Source organism: Papaver somniferum, unplaced genomic scaffold, assembly GCF_003573695.1.
Source record: "Papaver somniferum cultivar HN1 unplaced genomic scaffold, ASM357369v1 unplaced-scaffold_5, whole genome shotgun sequence".
Taxonomy (NCBI): domain Eukaryota; kingdom Viridiplantae; phylum Streptophyta; class Magnoliopsida; order Ranunculales; family Papaveraceae; genus Papaver; species Papaver somniferum.
In genome coordinates, this window is record NW_020647637.1 from 1157550 (window position 1) to 1168652 (window position 11103).

The window sequence follows — 11103 nt, forward strand, 5'->3', positions numbered from 1 at the left end:
TCTAGTAGTTTTTGAATTTGTGTTGATCGCTTCTGATATATTTCGTCTTCAGTTCATCCGAACGAGAAACTCAAGTCTAACTTTAGTAGTATTTGAACCTGTGTTGATCAATTCTGATATATTTCGTCTTCAGTTCATCTGAAAGAAAAAATCAAGTCTAACTCTAGTAGTATTTGAACCTGTGTTGATCAATTCTGATATATATAGTCTTCAGTTCATCCGAACGAGCAACTCAAGTCTAAATCTAGTAGTATTTGAACCTGTGCTGATCAATTCTGATATATTTCGTCTTCAGTTCATCCGAACGAGAAACTCAAGTCTAACTCTAGTAGTATTTCAACCTGCGTTGATCAATTCTAATATATATCGACTTCAGTTCATCCGAACGGGAAACTTAAGTCTAACTCTAGTAGTATTTGAACCTGTGTTGACCAATTCTTATACATTTCTTCTTTAGCTCATCCGAACGAGAAACTCAAGTCTAAGTTTGGTAGTATTTGAACATGTGTTGATCAATTCTGATATATTTTGTCTTCAGTTCATACGAACGAGAAACTCAAGTCTAACTCTAGTAGTTTTTCAACCCGTGTTTATCAATTCTGATATATTTCGTCTTCTGTTTATCTGAACGAGAAACTCAAGTAGTATTTGAACCTGTGTTGATCAATTCTGATATATTTCGTCTTCAATTCATACCAACGAGAAACTCAAGTCTAACTCTAGTAGTATTTGAACCTGTGTTGATCAATTCTGGTATATTTCTTTTTAAGTTCATCCGAACGAGAAACTCAAGTCTAACTCTAATAGTTTTTGAATCTGTGTTGGTCAATTCTGATATATTTCGTCTTCAGTTCATCTAAACGAGAAACTCAAGTCTAACTCTAGTAGTTTTTGAATCTGTGTTGATTAATTCTGATATATTTCGTCTTCAGTTCATCCGAACGAGAAACTCAAGTCTAACTCTAGTAGTATTTGAACCTATGTTGATCAATTCTGATATATTTCGTTTTCAGTTCATGAGAACGAGAAACTCAAGTTTAACTCTAGTAGTATTTGAACCCGTGTTGATCAATTCTTATATATTTCGTCTTTAGCTCATCCGAACGAGAAACTCAAGTCTAAGTTTGGTAGTATTTGAACATGTGTTGATCAATTCTGATATATTTTGTCTTCAGTTCATACGAACGAGAAACTCAAGTATAACTCTAGTAGTTTTTGAACCCGTGTTGATTAATTCTGATATATTTCGTCTTCTGTTTATCTGAACGAGAAACTCAAGTAGTATTTGAACCTGTGTTGATCAATTCTGATATATTTCGTCTTCAATTCATCCCAACGAGAAACTCAAGTCTAACTCTAGTAGTATTTGAACCTGTGTTGATCAATTCTGATATATTTCTTTTTAAGTTCATCCGAACGAGAAACTCAAGTCTAACTCTAATAGTTTTTGAATCTGTGTTGGTCAATTCTGATATATTTCGTCTTCAGTTCATCTAAACGAGAAACTCAAGTCTAACTCTAGTAGTATTTGAACCTGTTTTGATCAATTTCAATATATTTCGTCTTCAGTTCATCCTAACGAGAAACTCAAGTCTAACTCTAGTAGTTTTTGAATCTGTGTTGATTAATTCTGATATATTTCGTCTTCAGTTCATCCGAACGAGAAACTCAAGTCTAAGTCTAGTAGTATTTGAACCTGTGTTGATCAATTCTGATATATTTCGTTTTCAGTTCATGAGAACGAGAAACTCAAGTTTAACTCTAGTAGTATTTGAACCCGTGTTGATCAATTCTTATATATTTAGTCTTCAGTTTATCCGAACGAGAAACTCAAGTCTAACTTTAGTAGTATTTGAACCTGTGTGGATCAATTCTGATATATTTCGTCTTCAGTTCATCCGAACGAGAAACTCTAGTCTAAGTCTAGTAGTATTTGAACATGTGTTGATCAATTCTGATATATTTCGTCTTCAATTCATCCCATCGAGAAACTCAAGTTTAACTCTAGTAGTTTTTGAATATGTGTTGATCAATTCTGATATATTTCGTCTTCAGTTCATCCGAACGAGAAACTCAAGTCTAACTCTAGTAGTATTTGAACCTAAGTTGATGAATTCTGATATATTTCGTTTTCAGTTCAAGAGAACGAGAAACTCAAGTCTAACTCTAGTAGTATTTGAGCCTGTGTTGATCAATTCTGATATATTTTGTCTTCAGTTGATCCGAACGAGAAACTCAAGTCTAACTATATAATAGTTTTTGAACCTGTGTTGATCAATTCAGATATATTTTGTCTTCAGTTCATCCGAACGAGAAACTCAAGTCTAACTCTAGTAGTTTTTGAACTTGTGTTGATCTGTTCTGATATATTTCCTCTTCAGTTCATCCGAACGAGAAACTCAAGTCTAACTCTAGTAGTTTTTGAATTTGTGTTGATCGCTTCTGATATATTTGGTTTTCAGTTCATCCGAACGAGAAACTCAAGTCTAACTTTAGTAGTATTTGAACCTGTGTTGATCAATTCTGATATATTTCGTCTTCAGTTCATCTGAACGAAAAAATCAAGTCTAACTCTAGTAGTATTTGAACCTGTGTTGATCAATTCTGATATATATAGTCTTCAGTTCATCCGAACGAGCAACTCAAGTCTAAATCTAGTAGTATTTGAACCTGTGCTGATCAATTCTGATATATTTCGTCTTCAGTTCATCCGAACGAGAAACTCAAGTCTAACTCTAGTAGTATTTGAACCTGCGTTGATCAATTCTAATATATATCGACTTCAGTTCATCCGAACGGGAAACTCAAGTCTAACTCTAGTAGTATTTGAACCTGTGTTGACCAATTCTTATACATTTCTTCTTTAGCTCATCCGAACGAGAAACTCAAGTCTAAGTTTGGTAGTATTTGAACATGTGTTGATCAATTCTGATATATTTTGTCTTCAGTTCATACGAACGAGAAACTCAAGTCTAACTCTAGTAGTTTTTGAACCCGTGTTTATCAATTCTGATATATTTCGTCTTCTGTTTATCTGAACGAGAAACTCAAGTAGTATTTGAACCTGTGTTGATCAATTCTGATATATTTCGTCTTCAATTCATACCAACGAGAAACTCAAGTCTAACTCTAGTAGTATTTGAACCTGTGTTGATCAATTCTGGTATATTTCTTTTTATGTTCATCCGAACGAGAAACTCAAGTCTAACTCTAATAGTTTTTGAATCTGTGTTGGTCAATTCTGATATATTTCGTCTTCAGTTCATCTAAACGAGAAACTCAAGTCTAACTCTAGTAGTTTTTGAATCTGTGTTGAGTAATTCTGATATATTTCGTCTTCAGTTCATCCGAACGAGAAACTCAAGTCTAACTCTAGTAGTATTTGAACCTATGTTGATCAATTCTGATATATTTCGTTTTCAGTTCATGAGAACGAGAAACTCAAGTTTAACTCTAGTAGTATTTGAACCCGTGTTGATCAATTCTTATATATTTCGTCTTTAGCTCATCCGAACGAGAAACTCAAGTCTAAGTTTGGTAGTATTTGAACATGTGTTGATCAATTCTGATATATTTTGTCTTCAGTTCATACGAACGAGAAACTCAAGTATAACTCTAGTAGTTTTTGAACCCGTGTTGATTAATTCTGATATATTTCGTCTTCTGTTTATCTGAACGAGAAACTCAAGTAGTATTTGAACCTGTGTTGATCAATTCTGATATATTTCGTCTTCAATTCATCCCAACGAGAAACTCAAGTCTAACTCTAGTAGTATTTGAACCTGTGTTGATCAATTCTGATATATTTCGTCTTCAGTTCATCCGAACGAGAAACTCTAGTCTAAGTCTAGTAGTATTTGAACATGTGTTGATCAATTCTGATATATTTCATCTTCAATTTATCCCAACGAGAAACTCAAGTTTAACTCTAGCAGTATTTGAACCTGTGTTGATCAATTCTGATATATTTTTTTCAGTTCATCCGACGAGAAACTCAAGTCTAACTCTAGTAGTTTTTGAATTTGTGTTGATCACTTCTGATATATTTCGTCTTCAGTTCATCCGAACGAGAAACTCAAGTCTAACTCTAGTAGTATTTGAACCTGTGTTGATCAATTCTGATATTTTTCGTCTTCAGTTAATCTGAACGAAAAAACCAAGTCAAACTTTAGTAGTATTTGAACCTGTGTTGATCAATTCTGATATATATATCGTCTCCAGTTCATCCGAACGAGCAAATCAAGTCTAACTCTAGTAGTATTTGAACCTGTGTTGATCAATTCTGATATATTTCGTCTTCAGTTCATCCGAACGAGAAACTCAAGTCTAACTCTAGTAGTATTTGAACCTGTGTTGATCAATTCTAATATATATCGACTTCAGTTCATCCGAACAGGAAACTCAAGTCTAACTCTAGTAGTATTTGAACCTGTGTTGACCAATTCTGATACATTTCGTCTTTAGCTTATCCGAACGAGAAACTCAAGTCTAAATTTGGTAGTATTTGAACATGTGTTGATCAATTCTGATATATTTCGTATTCAGTTCATCCGAACGAGAAATTTCTTGAAGTCTTGCTCTGAACAGTTTCAACCTTAGTTGCTAGTAATTACAGATAAGAAGAAAGCAAACTAGTTGCTAGGGTTGTGAAGATAATTTAAGAAACTTAACTGAAATATGATTCAAGGATCAAGATTCTTAAAAGTTGTAAAATTAATATAACAGAAACTTAACTAAAATCTGATTCAAGGATCAAGATTCTTAAAAGTTGTAAAATTAATAATTGAATTGATAATAATATTAATAATAAGATGTCCCTCTAAACAAGAAGGCTTAGCTTTTAAATAGGTTCTCAAGTACATACTAAAAGAAAAGAAATAGGAAATCTAACTAAACTTGGAAAGAAAAAAGACTTGCAAAGCAAGTAAACCAAAAGAGTTGTATGGGATCAACTGTCATAGTTGATACACGCTTCAGGAGTCAACTGTCATGGTTGATACGTAAAAAGATGTACTACATCAGTCCCCCCTTCTTGAAAGAAACTCGCCCTCAAATTAATGAACAAAAAGAACTTCAATCTCTCCATGAAAAGTAAAAATTTCTTGCACATTGAATATATTAGAGATGTTCCGATTGGATGGAAGATCAATAACGTATGCATAATCACTGATTTTCTTCAAAATCTTGAATGATCCATATTTATTCATCTTGGTCTTGTTGTAAATACCAGTAGGAAATCTTTCTTTTCTGAGATGAATCAAAATCAATTCTCCTTCATCAAAAGTCTTAAATCTTCTATTGATTTGCATCCTCCTTATACTTGTGATTATAAGCTGCAACTTTTAACTTTACTTCTTGATGTATGAGTGAAGCATTATCAATAAAGTTATCTGCCTTGGCATTTGATTTACCTAGCTTGGGAAGCACCACCAAATCCAATATATGATTAGGAACTTTAGAATAAACAATCTCAAAAGATGTCTTACTTGTGGATCGATTGACTGAAGTGTTATAAGCAAATTCCATATTAGGAAGGAAATTATCTCATTGCTTCTCTTTTCCTCCAATAACCTTGGCTCTAATCAGATTTCCTAAAGATCGATTGACCACTTCAGTTTGTCCATCTGTTCGAGGGTGAGAAGTTGTACTGTACTGAAGTTTAGTTCCCAAACGCATCCATAAAGACTTCCAAAAGTAGCTCAAAAACTTAGTGTCTCGATCAAAAGTAATTGTCTTGGGAATTCCATCCAAACGTATTACTTCTTTGAAAAATAAATAAGCAACATTGGAATCATCTGTTGTTTTCTTGCATGCTATGAAATTAAATGAGCCATCTTTGAGTAACGGTCAACAACCACCATAATAGAATTATTCCCCTGAAAGTTAGTGGTAAACCAAGCAAAAAATCCATATTAATTTCCACCCAAGGAGCATCAGGAATTGGAAGTGGAGTATATAAGCCTGTATTTTGAATATTCCCTTTAGACTGCTAAAAAACCATGCATTTTTGTACGTACTTTTGAATGTATCTTTTAAGAGAAGGGTAGAAATAACGTTCTTCAACCAAAGTTATAGTTTTATCACGTCCAAAGTTCCCACCAAGGCCACATCCATGTAATTCTTGGATCAAATGAAGACGTAGAGAACATTGTGGTATACACAAACGGTTCCCCTTAAAAAGAAATCCAGCTTGAATAAGAAAATGATCAACACTGCCCGTAGAAGAACCACACTTGACCCAGATTTGCTGAAAATCTTTGTCTTCACTATACAGATCCTTTAAGAAATCAAAGGCTAAACTTTCATGTTTGAGTGTAATAAGTTTTCCACTCTGATGTTTAATAGAGAAGGTGTACTAATTGATGGTAGATAACCACCTATCATGCATTCTATTTACCTTTGCTGAAGTTTTCAAAAACTTAAGAGTCTGATTATCAGTATTGACAACAAACTCACTGTGAATAAGATAAGGATGCTAGTTCTTAAGAGCTTGAACAAGAGCAATTAATTCTAACTCATAAGTAGACCACTTCTTCCTTGTATCTGAAATCTTTTCACTTATGCAACTGAATGTCCTTCTTGAGATAAAACAACACCTATACCAACAACAGAAGCATCACAGTGAATCTCAAAAGGTTTGTCAAAATTTTGCATGGCCAGAACAGGAGCGCTACATAACTTTTCTTTGAGCATATTAAAGCTTTTATCCGCTTCTTTTGTCCATTCAAATGTATCATGTTTCAAAGAATATGTTAAACCACCTGCAATTGTACTAAAGTTTCTCACAAATCTTTTTTAGAATGAAGCTAACCCATGAAAACATCGTACTTCACATATAGATGTTGGAGTAGGCCATTCCATAATTTCCTTAACCTTAGAATCATCCACAAATATACAAGTATCTGACACAACATAGCCCAAAAATGTAACTTTGTTTGTAAAGAATGTGCACTTCTTTAAGTTCACATACAAAACATTGTTTTGTAAATCCTGAAACACATGAGATAAATGTGAAATATGCTCTTATTCATTGTTGCTAAAAATCAGTATGTCATCAAAATATACTATGACAAACTTTCCACGAAAAGGTTGGAGAATTTGATTCATGAGGCGCATAAAAATACTAGGAGCATTAGATAAACCAAAAGGTATTACTAACCATTCATACAAGCCTTCTTTTGTCTTGAATGTTGTTTTCCATTCATCACATTCACGAATACGTATTTGATGACATCCACTACGTAAATCAAGCTTGGTAAAGACTTTAGCACTAGAAATCATATCAATCATATGATCAATTCTTGGTACAGGAAACTTATATGGTATAATAACTATGTTTAAAGCTATACAGTCTATACACATACGATGTCCACCATCTTTTTTTTCTACTAAAAAGGATGAACTAGCACAAGGACTTTTGCTAAGTATTATCAAACCTTTTTGTAACAAATCATCAACCTGACCTTGTAATATCTCATGCTCTTTAGGAATTAACCTATAATGAGGTTGATTAGGAATAGAAGTTCCCGGTATAAAGTCTATCTGATGTTGTAAATCTCTAATTGGAGGAAAAATATTTGGTAACTAAGAAGGAAATAAGTCATTAAAAAATGATAATAAAAGTTATACATTCTCTGGAATCACAACCATAGGTTTAGCAACTTCATGAGAGCTCACATAATGAGTGTGATGTAAACAATGAACAGTAGTAACAACTAGGGCAGTTGTCTTCTTACCTGTTGGTTCCTTGACTGAAGTAAAAGTTTGTAAAGGCCATAAAACTTTAGTAAAAACTTCACGAACAAAATTATAAGTAGTGTCAGAACAATTATGAACATCACGAATGTCATATTGTCATGGTCTTCCCAACAGTAAGCTTGCTGCATTCATATTAATAACATCACATAGAGTAGAGTCCTCATATCCAGGAAAAGAAAATTTGACTAGGCACTGATGAGTGATTTGCAGAGTTGAAGAACTGTTTATCCAACCAACTGAGTATGGATATGGATGAGTAGTAACACGTAAACCAAGTTTTTCAACCAATTTTGCAGAAACATAGTTTTATGTACTTCCACTATCAATGATTATGTTGCAAAGCTTCTCTTTAATAAGACAATGATATTTGAAAATACTATGTCTTTGAGTAATACATGGTTCAATGATTAAAACTGGTCGAATTACTCCAAGAAAATATGCATCATAAGTCTCATGTTCTTGTAGATAAGTAAGTTCATCATCTACCAGTGCATCTTCTTCATGTGTATCTTCTGGAATTTCATTAATATAAGCATGAAACTTGCGACAATCAGTAGAAGTATGTCTAGATTGATTGCACTTGTTACATCTATCTCCTCAAAATTTTGAATAAGGATTAAACGGTTTAGTTAAAGGAGGAAATTGTTGTTGAAACTTATTACCTCTAGTATTGGGAGCAACATCTCGTTGTTGAGTAGCCTGAGGTGACTTAGAAGATGGAATATGCATCATCAGAGCAAAATCTGCAGGGAGAGATGGATGACTGGAAAGATTAGATGTTTGTTGTTGCTGATAAGATGAACCATAACTTCGTTCTTGTGGATCAACAACGACTGTTGATCCCTTTGAATATGGATCAACAACGACCATTAATCCATTGTAACCCTGGTAACCATAAGAAGAACTATATGGTCTGGCAGCTTTATAAAAATGTTGATAACAAGCTTTTCGTGGATTTGCTTGTCTAGAAGTACTAAGTACATGCCTTTCAATTTCAATAGCATGTTGGATGGCTTCAACCATTGTAAACACGGATTGTGTCATCCCTTGTTGAATTAAGTTGTTCAAACCATCTATAAAACACGCAACTAAATTTCTCTTCAGATTCATTCAAGTGGTTACGAGCTACTAAACCACAGAACTCATCTACGTAGTCTTCAACAAGTCTAACTCCTTGTCGACAGTTTTGGAGTTTTATAAAGAGTTGATGTTTATAATCTTGTGGTAAAAACTTAGCTCTTAATAAACCTCTCATTCGATTCCAGATAAGTATAGGAGGTTTGTAATACTTACGTCGATCATCACAGAGTGTTTCCCACCAAGATGCAGCTCCACCTTTTAACTTATAAGCTACTAATTTTACTTGAGAAGATTCAGGGACTTCCATGAAGCTGAAAAATGATTCTACTTCATAAAACCAATCGAGTAGGTCATTAATTTGTAAACCACCGTGAAAGTTAGGTATATCAACCTTTAATTTATATTTCGTTAAAGTACCATAAGGTTTCAAACTAGACTTGAACTTTTTATCGTCTATCCACTGTTGTGCTTTGATCTCTTCTGCCTTAATTTCATCAGTGTTGATAATCACATTAACAGGTTTCTTTGGAGTGTTAAAAAAACCTTCCATCGGCTCTTTATGTTGAATGATATGCGAAACATTGCCATGAATATAGGTATTCTGAAAAAAAGAATTTACCTTAACTTTCTTTGTTTCATCATCCTCTGTTTCTCCTGTTTTTTTTGCTTCACCTTCTTTATAATCAGTTAAACTAGGCATGTCTTTATCTTCGAATCGTGCTTGTTTCCATAATTTGAGTATAAACTCTTCATTAACTTTAAACTTTGTCTCCAGAGAACTTTTAGATTCATCGATCTTGGTTTCAAGATTGGTCTCAAGAGAAGTAATATAATTTGTAATCTCAGTGACAGAATTCTTCAAGAGTTCTTTCATAAGTGTTTCAATATCAGCTTTTACCATTGAAAAGAAAAGTAGGGTTTAGAGTATTTGCGGAAGTGTGAGGATCTATTCCTAGATAAGAATCTAAAAACGTTGTATCGGATACCAACTAGTGTAGTACAGATAAGAAGAAAGTAAACCAGTTGCTAGGGTTGTGAAGATAATTTAAGTTTTGCCAGAAACTTAACTAAAATCTGATTCAAGGATCAAGATTCTTAAAAGTTGTAAAATTAATAATTGAATTGATAATAAGATGTCACTCTAAAGAAGTAGGCTTAGCCTTTAAATAGGTTCTCAAGTACCGACCAAAAGAAAAGGAAAAGGAAATCTAACTAAACTTGGAAAGCAAAAAGACTTGCAAAGAAAGTAAACCAAAACAGTCGTATGGGATCAACTGTCATAGTCGATACACGCTTCAGGGGTCAACTATCATGGTTGATACGTAGAAAGATGTACTACATCAGTTGCACCCATTTTCACACTGTTTTTTAAAATGTATACACATTGGTTGATCACGAGTTTTGAGCCTCGCCAAAGTCATAATGTTTTGCTACATTGAACATATAACGTGCTGGAGAAAGGGAGAATTGTGTTGTCATAGAACTTGATATATAACTAGTTAAGAATTCTTTTCTTATTCCGAGTCCGACCCAATGAGTAGTGACACTTCTAGCCTGCCTCCAACAAGACCACAAATTAATATGTAACTCTGGTTGCTATTAATTTGTGTATTAATATGTAACTCTGGTTTGGGATGATGTTTTTGGCTGAATACTGGCTCTTTTGCCTTTGATTGTACTTTGTGGATTTTCTTTTAATATAATCTTTTCTCTTCCAAAAAAAAAAAAGAAAAAGACCACCAATTGGTATCTCCGGCTATCTAAGTTGGTAAGGATCTCATCCTCCATGACAACAATTTAAACGGAGTAATCCCTTAGAAAATAAGCAATCTTTTTCGATTGAAACACTTGGATCTTTCGTCTAATTCGTTGGTAGGAGAAATTCCACTCAATATGTCTCGTTGCTCCAATCTCATGCACCTTAATATTTTTCACAACAATATTCTGATTAGATTTGTAGTTTGGAGCTTTATGAGTGATAGACATAATTTCGTCATTTTAAAATTATATTCAAATATTATTCTTATTAACAAGTTATTTTTCTAACCCGTTATAACTTATAACCTTTAGTTCTGAAAACTTGCATTCAAGATAAATGTTGCATCCTTTATATGTCTGAAGCAATTATTTTAGAACTTATAAATCATGCCCTACAATCAAGTATAAAAGTTAGAAATATGGTGGGTTGAGTTAAAAAAAAATGGTGGGTTGAGTTAAAAAAATAATCTAAAGCTTTTTTTTTTTTTTTTTTTTTTTTTTTTTTTT